General features: G+C 49.5%; 1 protein-coding gene across 4 annotated transcripts in view; it reads left to right on the plus strand.

The window, feature by feature from the left end:
- Positions 1 to 14,285, plus strand: part of SETD3 (SET domain containing 3, actin histidine methyltransferase) — a 78,717-nt gene that overhangs the window by 26,608 nt on the left and 37,824 nt on the right. The window lies entirely within an intron of this gene.

A 14,285-nucleotide genomic window follows, 5' to 3' on the forward strand; every position in this document is an offset into this window, starting at 1 on the left:
AGTACTACCTTCTAGTCATTATAAATTCCTGTAGGTAGACTTCTCTGCACTGTGTTTTGTATTTTCATGTTTGTCTGTCTCTTTGGTTGTTGTTGACTAAAAACTAGAAAAATAATTTCCCACACTCTTTTCTCCCAGAGTGTTTTCATAGTCAGGGGTTTTTTAGAGCAGCCAGGTGTTAGTTCAGATTACTTTCTGTTCAGAAGTCTTTCTGAGCCTCTGCTGGTTCTCATGTATAGATAGAAGGGGTTTGGGCTTTATGATCTTTTCAGTTTTCTATATTATATTTACATTGTGTTCTTGAGATGTTCAACATACAGGGTTTTCTTTAGGTGTTCAGCAGATGATAGTATGTAACCAGGAGCCTCAGATTCAAGGAATTTGGAGAGCATACCTTGTATGAAGATAGAGCACCTGCTGGTGAAATCTTATACTGCAGCTTAACAGTTGAGAAATGTCAACACCCAGACTCGAGAAGCTAAATTAGGAACCGTGGCTCAGCCAGATCCTGGAAAAGGCTTGTGTGGATTGAGAACCCTAAGTGGTGGTAAAATTTCTGTCAGTTTGTGAAACGGGGACCAGCGCAGAAGAGAGGATTAATGGTAGAGGGCAGAACTTTGCATTTAAAACCGCTGCAGAGTTTTGAACCTCTAAGAGTACACTTCGCAGACCAGGACGTTCCAAAGTTCAGCTCCAAGTTGAGACTTCTGTCTGGAAATATGGGACCAATTTTGTGATGGGAATCACTGGAAAAGTAGGACTTGGCTTACACCCAGCTCTGAAGCAATGTAATTGTGTGAAGGTGAAGAAATCCTATCAGATTTGACCTGACTTAGCACAGATGACCGATAGTCCACATATTGCTCACCCCTGCCAGTGAAAAACAAATGAACAGATCCTGTGAATGAACAGTCTGTTTAATTTGTAGTCCCATCTACCAGACCGGGCACCACGATGTGGGGTGTCAGCTTCTCCTGGGGTTAAGAGCTGTCTGGGGACATGCACGTTTTCCTGTGTTGCTGAGCTTGAACATGATGCTCACGTAAGGAAATGCAACTGTGTAAGGTTTAATAGAATAGAGGCATAGGTATAAAATTACTGTTTTTCCATTGATCTCATAATTTACATGATTTGTCCCACCTAACTTGGGTTTCGTCTTTTGTGTTGGTCAGACAGTTTGAGAGGTTGAGTGGAAGGGCTGGAGATGGAGAAACCACTTGTGTGTTAACTGCTGTGAGTTTCAGCTGAGCGAGCTTCCACTCTATCTGCCTTATGCTTCAGGATGGAGTCAGGCAGTCTTAAGTTGGCTCTATTCCTTGAACAGGCCACTTCTCCTACCTAGTCAGAGCTGTAGTGGCAGAAGATTCGAGCAGTCATACTCACAACTTGGCTGAAAACAGAGCCCACCAAGAGGCAGAGGAAGATGTCACGCTTGGTTCTTGGCATCCCGTGGCAGTTGTGGCTAAATACAAACAGTTGCTCCTCCCATTTCTCGCTGTTCTAACTTGTCTCTGACAGAGGCGCACAAGAATAGCACAAGATGGGAGTTGCCAGATAGATTTAGCCTATGTTTTCCTAAAGCTCGCATCTACACAGAGAATCTGCTCCTACATAGCGCCTTCAGGGCTGAGCATCCAGTTAGAGTAAGAGGCTCTGGGCACTAGCTCACTCTAAAGACCCTGACCCCCCGAGCCTCGCCATGCAGAGCTGTTTGTGCACTTCCGTGTACATAATGTGTGCTGGAGCAGCACCTGAGGCAGAGCGTGCATGTGTATTCCTGTAACTGTCTCCTCTGGAGGCAGAGGCTGTGGGCAGGCACCTGCAAGTTTGGGCGCAGGTTGTGGCCCCCAGGCAGCGTGGGGCTCTCCGTGGTCAGCTTCTCCTGCTGTTGGTCTTTCCCCTCCACTTGGAAACCTGCCTAAGAGTCTTCCTTCGTGGGTATATCAACCCACCGCCTCCTCCTGACCTTGGATTTACTGCCCTGTCTTTTGTTTTTAACCTGTGTGCCCTCTTGATTATTGCATTTTTCAACTAATACTTGTTGAGTGTGTGTGTGTGTGTGTGTGTGTGTGTGTGTGTGAGGTAGCACACCCAGATCTCTGGGGATACAGAGATTTTCTGTTTCTTTTTTTTATTTTTATTTTTAAGATTTTATTTATTTATTTTAGAGATAGAGAGCACAAGGTGGGGGAGCAGAGGGAGAGGAATAAGCAGACTCCTTGCTGAGTGTGGAGCCCGATGTGGGGTTCGATCCCAGGACCCTGAGATCACGACCTGAGCTGAAATCAAGAGTTGGACACTCTGCAGACTGAGCCACCCAGACACCCCCAGAGATTTTCTTTTTACATGTTTTGTTCTGGAATGAACTTTTAGGCTTACAGAACAATTGCACACATAGCACAAAGTTGAAAGTGTGGCCATGGACGCACACTGCTTCCTGGATTCCATCCTCCTGATCTTGTTCCCACTTACATGTTTTTCCTTGGAGGCAAACGTGTTCCAAATGGGACATTTTTGTTCTCAGCCAACTTCATGGCAGTGCCACATCTGTGAATAGCTGCAGAAGTGAAGAGGGAAGGAACAGAGTCAGAGGTGACGGTGACAGTGAGGACAGAGGAGGCTGATTGACAGGTTTGGAGGTGTTGGATGCAGGAACATGAGTCCATATTTATTCCTTGGCTGCCATGGTAACGGACTGGGTAGAGGCTGCGGGATGCAGAGGGAGGATGATTTCCGTTTGCAGGTTGCTCATCTGAGTTGACCGGGGCCTTTTCCCTTCAGGTAAGGAGTTTCTGTGCTGTGTGCTTCGTGGGACTGGCCCGAGGAGGCAGGGCCGGGCCAGGGCGGGTCGGAGTGGCTCCTGAACACAGGGCAGGAAACCCAGAGCCCAGCCCATCTCCTATCCAGTCAGAGCCTCTCGCTCTCTTCGTAGGGCTATAATCCTTCCAGTTACCTGTGAGGGTGCCCACGCCCTGGGCTGGGGTTGGAGCAGGTCTGCTAGCCCCACGCCCGTGTCCTTGAATCTCTAAAGTTGTTTTTGGTCTTAATTTCATGACAAAGAAGTGGTCTGGTTTTCAGGGCAGAGCAGTCTTGTTTACAGTCTCCCTTGGGCTCTTTTACAGAAAGCTGGGTGTGGCGGCTGGTTTTGAGGCCGCGGCTGGTTGGGCCCAGGGTGGGAGCCTGCACGGGGCTCACCTGCTGGCTGCTTTTTCCAACAGCACGGATGCGCCTCCCGCCCAGCCTGGCTCCCGCTGTACAGAGGTGGGAGAGGCTCCCTCTCAGAGGAACCCATGCCCCTGCCCGGGGCTTTCTCTGCAAGCTGTGAGGAAGCCACCAGTCCTTTCTTTATTGTCATCCTTACTGATTCCGTTTGTAGTGATGTGAAAAACGTGAGAACACTGGAGCTTAGGAAACCAGCGTAGCTTCCGTGTTCCCTGGAGAGTTTCCATTGCCCTTCCAGTCTTTGTTAGAGCCTCTGGCTGTCTCGCTGAGCTGTCATGACCCGCGTCCTTGCTTGTTCCCGATAGCTGACCTTGACCATTATTAATTTGTGTTAAATGTGCAAGAGTGTTGTCCTTATTGTGTCCTTACGTAAGCTTTCTGATTTTGTAAGGTATCCATTCTAAACGTGTATGTGATTTTCATCATTTTCATAAATAGAGGCTGCAGATATGTCATTAAAACTGTTTTTAACTCTCTTCCCTTGTTTTGCATAGTGTTAGAGCAGGGCAGATGGTTATGGACTTCACCTTCCGGAATCCAGTGAGTGGTCCTTGTCTCCTGTTTTTTTCCAGCTTAAGTTTCAGCAGCCTCTGAGGGAGCTCAAGAAATGAAGTGCTTTCTCTCTGTGTTCGTGGTTCTAACTGGGGAGAGTGGGCCTGATGTCCTAGCGGTGGTGGGTGTTCCTGTCTCGTTGGCTGAGAGAGGACGTCGCCGGAGGGCATTCAGTGGTGTGTCTGTGCAGGGGGAGGCTCGGCAGCCCTGTGCTCCGTGTCCTCCTGTCAAAGTTCTCACATACAGATTCGGCATCTGCCCTGTTTGCTAGTGACATTGCGTCTCCCGGCCTCGCCTGTCCCTGCTGACTCTTCTCACTGATAGCCCTCTTCCCGAACCACAGCCTCCCTCTCCTTTCTCATCTGCTTACCTGACTTGGGATCCTGGCACCCTTCGGAAATCTTCCATTGTTGCTAATCAGGGCTAGGAACATGTGCCCAACACAGCAGGCACGTAGATTGTCCCCGTCTCCTCCTTTACGTATCACTTGGGCGTCAGCGTGTTCATAGAGGTCCCTCCACAGGGATGGCAGACAGACCCACAGGGGCGAGATCGATTGTACATACGTGTCCCTGGTGGCAGGACTCGGGAAAGAAGGAGAATCGGCATTTGTGGTGACGCCTGCTGTTTCAGGCCCCATGATGAGAACTTTCTCTCCTGTTATTCTCGGGGTGACGAGGAGTCGGGAACTAGTGTCTTCCCATAAGAATCTGAGACAGAATTAGCCAAACTGGATTTTGAAGAAACCCCCAATACCAGGCCCAGGTCACTGGTAGTTAAATTCATGTTTGGAGAAGTTAAAGCCTCAGAGGTCAGAGATGGGGCCTCGCTCCTAAGACGCTGTTCACTGAGCCGATGCTTCTGTGTGCCAGTGGTGGGCTAAGGGGCTTGTCAAGGCTCCTCCAGTCCTCCCTTTTACCTCATAGCTGGGCATCACCCCGTTTTCCAGGGAAGGAGACAGGCTGAGGGTGAGAAAGCTGGCCGGAGCTGCTGATGGTGAGTCAGGATTGAAGCCCCAGGACGCCCCACCCACCCACCCTGGGGGCTGTGTGTCCCTCTTCCTGTCTTTGCAGACCCATCCTTCTTGCAGTTCCTTCCCTCCACCAGCCCCACTTTACCAGTCCTGGCTCTTCCCACTAGTCGGATCAATGGAACTTTGTGAAATCCCCGCAAGTTTAAAAATAAGCCTCAAAAAAAAAAAATCTTTCTTGAAACCTGCTTTTTTTTCCCCTCAGCCTCCCTAAGATCTGTATTTGTAAATTCCCTCACCTCTGGGACAGGATTTTGGGGTTTTGTTTTCTGTACGCTAGAGGACAGGACTTGCTCGTGTTTCTGAGACCTGGGGTAAGTGCCCTTATGAGTGAACACCTTGGTGGTTGATGTTGCTGCCCAAGCTCCATTCCTTCCCTGCAGAACTGTGCTGTGTGTGATGTCTGATGATCTGAATGGTTTAGGCTGCAGCCACCGTGTGGTTGAATACTGTTGGTATTCATCATCCAGTCTCAAGGAAGGCTGCAGAACCAATAGAATGTGTATGTACGTAGAGAAGGAGATTTATTTTAAGGAGTTGGCTCATGCAGTTATGGAGGCCGGTAACTCTAGAATTTACAGGATGGACCAGCAGGGGCAGACCCTGGAAGGAGCTGATGCTGCAGTTGAAGTCCAAAGGCCCTCTCCTGTAGGATTTCCTCTTGCCTGGGGTAGCCAGCTCTGTTGAGGCCGTCAGCTGATCGGATGAAGCCCACCCGCATTAGGTAGGGCATTCTGCTTTACTCCTAGCCCACCAATTTACATGTTAGTTTCATCTAAAAACAGCCTCACAGCAACATCCAGAATAACCCAGTATCTGGGCACTGTGGCCCAGCCAAGTTGCTGCATAAAATGAACCAGCACAGTGAGCATGCTGTTCATCTCACAGCACACGTCACTGTGTGGACTTGCTCTTGCACTTACCTGTTCTTTCCTCTGGCGCGTGAGCTTCACGGGCAGGGGCCCTTGTCCCTGGGCACCTTATGCTGCTGCCCTCTGCACAGTGCCCCCCACATAGGAGGCTCGGGCAGGGGAGCCAGTGGCCGTCCGGGTCCCCACACAGAAGCCACGTGTGGCCAGGGCCTCCGGGGGAGGGGCGGGGCCAGAGTCCAGCCTGTCCTCACTCCCCAAGCTGGCCCTGCCGAGCTGCGTCCTTGCAGATGGGCAGCTTTTTCTGGTTTGTACACAGGTCCCTGGCAGACACACTTGCCCCTGTAGGGACACATGCTCGACTTGCTGGGACGTCAGAGGAGCCAGCTTAAGTGAGGACTGTGCCGAGTGTCCCAGAACATTCCTTCCTCTGTTTGAGGCTTCTGTGGCCCTGGACATCCCTGTCCTGTCCTTTCGTCTTTTGTCTTCCCAAAGATGAAGTTTGCAGTGAAGGAAGAATTTATCAGATCCTCTGCTTTTATTTAATTTTTTAAAAAAGATTTTATTTTTGAGAGAGAGCGAGCGAGAGAGAGCACGAGCAGGGAGAGGGGTAGAGGGAGAGGGAGAAGCAGACTCTGTGCTCAGCAGGGAGCCTGATGCGGGGCTCGATCCCAAGACCCCAGGATCAGTACGTGAGCAGAAGGCAGACGCCCAACTGACTGAGCCACCCAGGCGCCCCTCTCCTGTTTTCTACCGTCCTCACCCGATGTTCACTGCCTGGTCTCTATGCTCAGATTCCAAGAGTTCTGTGCAGGTAGACACTGGGCCATTTTTCTTCCCCTTCTTGCTGGATCTCCTTTTAGATGATGCACACCCTCCTGCTGCTGGGTCCTGTGGTGAGTCGGGGCTTTCTGACTGCGCCGAGCCTCACGTGTGCTCTGTGTGTCGCTCCAGTGAAATGCCTGCTTGGTGACCTGGAGACACCTGAGGCGAGAAGGTTCCTCCTGACCCTCTTGCTGAGGGTTTCTTCCTGGGGGTCGCTGGGCATCCCCGTCTCACATGTGACTGCAGCAGAGCACCCTGCGAGGGTCAGCACTTCAGACCTGAAGTGCATTTTTGGAGAGCTGTTTCATTTGGCACCCCCATTGTTCTTTAGTCCTCGGGCTTCGTCACACATTTTGATTTGGGTAGTTTTCCCTTTCACAAGTCAACTTTATTTTTTCAGCTTAAAAGAAAAAGTGAGTTCTAGATAGTAGTAGTCAGAAACACAGCATGGATACTGTGCTTATCTTTATTTACATTGAATCTCGTCAGGAAAAAAATAGTTTTTTCTTTTTTTAAGTAAATCAAATAACTATTTGAAATATTTGCTGATAGTAATGGAGTTTTACTGAATGCTTGGGTCTCCAGTTCAGTGGTAGGTGCTATAAGGAGATCGAAAAGTAATATGAGATCCTTGCCTTTTCAAAGTTTATGGTAGAGATGGGAGAGACTCAGTTGGCAGGAAACAGAAGAACAAAAATGGTAAGCTGAGGCAGTGACTGCTCTCTGAGCTCTGGGATGCCTGGGGCAGTCAGATGGTTGTGGCTTGAAAGGCAGGATTGTCTGGTTGAGGGAAATACTGTCAGTGAAGGTCTGGACTTGGGGGCAAGCAGGGCATATCCAGATGAGCCTGAGAAGACAGCCCAAGCTCAGCAGAGGCCACAGCCCCTGGAATGGAGGGAAGTCATTGCAGGTTTGTGGGGACCAGCTCCCAGAAGTCTGATGCCTGAACCTCTCCAGGGTGCCTGGAGCTTCTGTGGCTCAGGCCAGTGTGGGACGAGAGAGTTGTGGCTTAGCTGAGGCTGTTTATGTGACACCTGCTCACGTCGCTCAAACTCCATGAACCTCAGTTTCCACAGTTACAATCTAGCCTGTCTCAGGCTGTCTTTGCAAGTGCAGCTGAGATATCAGTGGATATAAATGTGTTTTTAAAATGCCAGCCTTGCTCTTGATGTCATTAACCAGCAGCTGGGTTTGAGTACCCTTCAGTGATGTCATGAAGGAAATTTCCTGCACTGGATGTAAAAGACAAGAAGATGCAACAGAAAGGCCTGTTCACAGGCGCTGGGATGGAGGGCACAGCAGAGAGGGGGTAGGGATAGACAGAAGGAGGGAGAGCATGAGGCTGAAAATGCGGCAGGAGCCCGGCTCGAGGGCCATCAGCAGGCCTTGGGGTTTGTGTCCTCACGTGATGGGGAGCCACGTGGGACCACACTGGCCTGGGTTTGCTTGCTTGCTGATAAAACCTCAGAAGCGGAAGACTAGCTAGCCCGAGGGATGTGAGAAGTGCTCGGAGGTAGAATCCATAGTATCCGGGGATACACTGGGCCTGAGGAGTTAAGGACGATCATGAGGTTTCTGGAATTCGCTGGCTTTAGGTGCACCTTCTCCCCCTTGCTCCTAGACTGAGTCTACCAGCCTCTATTTATAACTTCTGTGCTTTAGAAAGGACATTTTTGATCCTAAATTTCTAGCTTATTCTAACTTGTTTAAACCTGAGACCTACCAGAAGTAACTTGTATCTGAGTTTTCCGTCCAGACAGCTTTATTTTGTACTTTGGAATATATATTTCAAGCAGAAATCTTTTGTATGCAAACGTCGGGCCTGGAGCAAATGTTTATTGTGAAAGTATGAGCCGGTGAGAGTGAAGGGTTTTTTTTTTTTTTTTAAAGATTTTATTTATTTATTTGAGACAGAGAGAATGAGAGAGAGGGAGCATATGAGAGGGGGGAGGGTCAGAGGCAGAAGCAGGCTCCCTGCCGAGCAGGGAGCCCGATGCGGGACTCGATCCCGGGACTCCAGGATCATGACCTGAGCCAAAGGCAGTCGCTTAACCAACTGAGCCACCCAGGCGCCCGAGAGCGAAGGTTTTAATGGAAGTGCTCGGCCAACCTGAACCGCAGTGGCATGCACACAATGGCACGTCTGAAGGAAGAGCTGTCAGAAGAGCAGCTTTCAATTTAAATATATCTGGGATCTCAAGATGGATTCTAATGAGTTTTAAAATCTTCGTGTCAGCCTCATGTTTTTTCTTTAAATGCTGTGAAATCATTTAAAATTAATAAGCCAGTTTGTATTTGACGGCGTCTGCATCAGAAATGATGCCTCCGTCGGCTGTGAAGTCTTTGCTCTTGTGTGGTCTTATCATTCCTCTAAAGTGAATTAGTGGCTGTGGCTTCTAGAACCACTAGGACATCGACTCCTCGTTAATGGGCAAGTTGACTACCCGACAGACCACCTAGATCCAGCTGCTGTGTCTAAATACTGACACCGTCGCCTGAACGTGGGCCACGTAGTGACAAATGAAGGATTCCAGCGACAGGGGGGCGTGGCGCGGAGTTTCCCTGGGTTAGTGAGGTGCCGGACCGGGGTATGCTGGGGACTCAGGGACAGCATTCCAAAGCCGAGGAAGGTTTGTTGGGAAGTCAGTCTCCTTGCACGTGCGCCCCCTCCTCCCCCGCGAGAAGTCTCACCGCATCTGGGCCTTTCTCTCTCCAGCACCTCTGCTGAGACATGAGTGCACCTGTGGGTGCTGCTGGGCTGTGGAGCGCTCACGACACAGTTTCTGCTTCCACGGAGCTCTCAGCCTGGTGGAAAACCCAGTCAGGATGGTGACGGAATAGCAGTTCTGGGGACGGGGCAGCCCAGAGGCAAGGGGAGCAGCCGGAAGAGTGGGGAGTCAGGAGAGGCTTCACAGAGGTGGCAGGGCCCCTGAACCCGAAGAAGGTCCAGGAGTTTGCCAGGCAGAGGGCAAAGGGCGCAGCGAAGCCGCCCAGTGCACTCAGGGAGAGGAAGAGAAGGTGGAGAGACGGAGGCAGGCAGGGAGGGGGCCAGGAGCATCCCACGGCTCACAGTGCCACCTGCATCAAGCACAGCTAGCTGCATGTGACCCTCACAACAGCCTCACAAGGGGTCCGCTTGCTGTTATTCCCATTTGAGGGGTGACGAAAGCGAGGCCTATTTGCAGGTCTGCTGTTCTAGAAACTTAAACGCAGACCTAATTATCAGTACACCAGAACAGAGATTCACGTCTGACTCTGAAGTATCTTCTCTACTGTGTATATACTGCATTCACCTCGTAACCGTGGGAGCCGGTCACTCATCCCATAAATGTTTATCGAGTACCAGCTGCTCAGGGAATCAGATTTGTATTTCAGCACGAGCTGTTGGCATGTTTCAGGCAGTAGCTCTTATTCTCAGGAGTCCCTCTGAAATGGAAGCATCGCCAAGGCAGGGGCTGGCCTGCGTTGTTCGGGCACCGAGACGGTGAGTGCTGTCACATAGGAGAACTCAGTAACCAGCTGGGGGGGTGGCCAGGAGAGTAGTGACTGAGGTCACGCTGCCAGCACTTGGCGACACAGTTCTTCGTTTGCTCTCCAGTGTGTGGGCAGGCACTACCTTCCTGGAAAGGCTGCTCTAGGTATTAAAGCACCCTAAGAACAGGACCACGGACCACATCAAATTTGTGTCAAGAAAAAGGCATTCTAAGCCAGCCTTACGGCTTTTCAAAGAGGTGCAGAATCCCAGCAGACAGAGCTCCTCCGGATGCCGCAGTAGAGTGCCCTCTGAATGTGGTTAGGGAGGGCTGCTGGCTGGTGTCAGGCCACAGCGAGGCCTCCGAGGCCGACTACTGGCCCTGTTGTGCTTAACACTTGGTGGGATAGAGGTGAAGACCTAGGAGGCACGCTGACCAAATTTCTGGATGGTGGAAAACTGAGAAGGAGGCTTTGTAAGTAGATTGTGCCTGTCTTGGTTCAGAAAACTCTGACCCACGGGAAGGATGGGATTGAGCAGGAGTCATCTGGAGGCAGGAGGTGTGGGGGGAAGACTGGTGGCAAGACATCAGAGCTCTGGACCCTGTTCTTCGTCGGTGGCTCACTTGTGACCACAGACAAGTCACTCACGTTCTCAGCCTTGTGCCCCGTTTCCCCCGCAGAAGTGTGAAGCCAGGTGAGAAATGGAAGGAAAGGTATTTTAGATGTAGAGCATTTTACAAATGCGTATTTCTTAAAGAGAAGCTCCCTCTCACTGCCCTTTAGGGTCCTGGCATGCGTCTTGGGTGAGGTACAGCTGCTGGCCCCTGGTGGTTCTTCCAGTGCAGTGAACTGCAGGGGGACTGTCCCTTCAAGGCCCCTGTGGGCATAGGAGGCACACGCTTAGCCCCGTCTCTCCGCAGTCCCTAGCTCACAAACTAGTGGCGGAAATAAGACAAGTTAAGGAAAGCTAAGTGACGATACAACATCAGATTGACAGTTGTTGGCAATGGGAGTTCACTTGGTGGTATAGGATCAATTACCAAAATTCTAGGGGAAAGTTGCTAAGGGAACTTCAGATGCAAGGAAGATTCTAGTGATTTAAGAGTTTACCACATAAAAAATATGACTCCGCTTTAAAGGCAGTAAAGGTCAATCACAGCTTCCAGCTTCACACATCGAACATTATAAACTTTTAAAATAAGATTAATGTACCATCTCCCCAGGCATTGTACATGGTAGGAAACAGAAGAAGGTAAGAGTTATGTGTGCCTGTTGATGAATTCTATCCTAGTGATACTGAGTAGGCTTTAGACTGTATCAGTTATTCTTGAAAATGGCCCATATTAACAGAACAAATATATAATAGAAAAAAAAGGCTGGGGACATTTAGTAACCCCCTGTAGTAAAGAACAGTTTGGGTCATTTTCTGTTGATTTTTAATTTTCTTTAATTGAGGTTTAACTTACACACGTAAAGTACAGGGATTCAGTGTCGATTAGTTTTTATCCTACGTAACCACAACCTAGATCAAGCTGTGGCACGTGTCTGCCACGGAGGAAGCCCCCGGCCTCCTGTCCCAGGCAGGAGCCACCCTCCCGTTTCCGGAGGGAGCACCCTTCCAACTGTCCGCACAGCTTAGTTTGTGAGGCCGAGCGCTTCTGTAGGTAGACCCGGCGGTGCACGTGCTCGCTGCCGGCTGCTTTCACTCCCTGTGCTGTCCGCGGGGCTCCTCCACATGTGGGTCCGCGGGACCTCCCTCCCCTGCCCGTCCCTGCTGCTGCTGCACCGTTCAGCATCCTGTGCGCACCCCGCAGTCTGCGTATCCACGCGGTGCCTGGGCCTTTGCGTCGTTTCCGGCCTGGGGCCACAGGAAGCTGCTCTCAGTGATGTTGTCGTCTGCTTGCGGACACATGCATCCCTTTCCTCTGGGCACTCTCTGGGGAGAGGAGTTCTGGAGTTTCGGGCAGTCACATATGCAGCTTCAGTAGGTACTGGTAAAGTGGTTTCCAAACTGGCTGAACCAGTGTACGTGCCCCCAGCAGTGCGTGAACATTCTGGTTGCTCCCCCCAGAGCAACCTGTTAGGCTTGCTTTTTCCTTTGGGTGTCCAGGGGTGTCTCCTCGGAGCTCTCACTTCCCCTCCCTGGTGGCTGGTGGGGTCGAGCGTGTCTGCGTTTGCTTATTAGCTACCTGGATATCTTCCTTCTAAAGGAGTCCCCAACCAAATCTCTTACTCGTTTAAAACACAGTTATTATCGTGTATTTTACGTAACTCAATGTACACGAAAGAGTATTCTTTAAACATATTAGTAATATACTTAATAATACATTTTATATTTTTTTATACGAAATCTTGGCAATGCAGTACATTTTTTTCTTTTTTTTGCAGGGAGTATATTACATTAAGGTTTTTAATTGTGGTAAAATATATGTATCAAAAAATCTGCCATTTTGACTCTAAGAGTACAAGTCAGTGGCATTGGTTATATTCATAATGCTATGTATCTGTCACCACTGTCCGTTCCCCAGAATTTTTCATCGCCCCAAACAGAACCTCTGTAAACACTTGGCAAGACCTCCCCATCTCCCTGCCCCCTTCTGAGTCACCCATTTGTAATTTGGGGTTTTCTCCTGGATCTGTGTCCTTGATGAGGAGTGATTTATGCCTGTGTCCTCCCAGTGGCTCACCTAGTCCCTTTCTTAATGAAAGCCTTTGATGATCAGAGTTCTTTATTTTAACAAAGTCTAGTGTATCAGTTTTATTTTTCAAATATGGTATTTTTTGTGTCTCTCTAAAGAACTCTGTGCCTAGCCCTGGGGTTCCCAACTGAGAGTGGTTTACCCCTCAGGGGACGGAGACAATTTGGCTGTCACAGCTGGGCCAGGGAAGTTGCTGTACCTACAACGCGCAGGACAGCCCACAACAGAGAACGATGTGGCCTGAGAGGTCAGTGTACTGCAGTTGGGAAACCTTGTCTAGCACAGGGTCGTGCATGTGTGCTTCTGGAAGCTTTGTGGCTTAACCTTTCACACGTAGTCCAGGACTCACCTCTCCTTAGCCCCTGTGTGTGTGAGGAGAAGAACTTGAGAGAAATCTGGATTCTTCCACATCTGTGTCCCTAGCCTTTTATTTAAACCAAAATTCAGTACTTGATCAGGAGCTTTATATGGAACATAGTAACGTACAGAACGAAAGTTTTGGTAGTTGGTGGCCTAAGAGCAGTATTTGGAGCAAGAATGTAAATGGCCTGGCATTTGCAGAAAATGGAAAATTTTTCACCTTCCAATCTGATTAGTAAAGACTTGATTTAGAGCTTTGTTGTTGTTGGTACTTTGTAACTGTCAGGTTGCCACCATAACGAAAACTGCACACCAAAGGGACAATTCATAAAATACATTGACCTGAAAGTGTGCTGTTTTTATCAGACTCTTACCTGGTTCTTTGCATATAGGTGTATGATTAACTAGACGTTTCTCACACTGATGGGAATTTGTTACTTTTTTCCATTGTAGTTCAGTTGTGTGTGTACTTGTCGGATCTTCTGTACACCATGCACATAAATACACAGATGTTTGAGGATAGTTAGGAGCGGGAGAAAATACTTGCAGAAGCAGTGTCCTCGAACATGTGGACAGCTGTTCTCGAGGATGGCAAGGAGGGAAGAGTTGCTGGAGCTCTTTGCCTCCATTTAATGGTCATGCCGACTCCATTCCTAGCATGGTCACATTAAAATCTAATGCTGTGTAAGAACATATGGCCGTGGCGTGGTCAGATGGGAAAAATCACCTTGTCCAGAACGTGCCGTGGGCTGTTGATGCTCTTCTGTTGAAATGGACTCTGGCAAGGGGGTGAGTTGCTCTAGGGTTAGAGCGTTAGGTCTCACTTTAAAAATTGTTAAGAACACACGTTGCTGTTTTGGGGGTACCCCTAGTTCCCCTTTTACTACATTTGTGGATGGTGTGCACTAGAAAGTGCTAGGTTTGGGATCAACCCCTGGGTCTGAGTCACAGCTGCGCCTCTAAGTGACCTAAGGGTTGGCAGGTCGCTCCGCCCATTGCCTCATCTGGTGGGGCCAGCTTCTGCCTCATGTTGGTACTGGGAAGAGTCGGTGAGAAGTGGAAACCTTCGCATAAATGCAAGGTACCCACCTTGTGGGCCCACCCAGTTTTTAAAAAAGTTCTCACTCCAATATGTGTTAATATTTGTGGAGAGACAGCACGTGGGGTCGTTAGGGGAATGGGTTTGGAGGCTCTTCAGCTTCCTAGCTGGGTGGCCTGGCTCATCATTTATCTATAAAGTGGGGGTGCTGGTAG

The sequence above is a fragment of the Mirounga leonina genome, unplaced genomic scaffold (assembly GCF_011800145.1).
Source record: "Mirounga leonina isolate KUSES-001 unplaced genomic scaffold, KU_Mleo_1.0 Mir_82, whole genome shotgun sequence".
NCBI lineage: Eukaryota > Metazoa > Chordata > Mammalia > Carnivora > Phocidae > Mirounga > Mirounga leonina.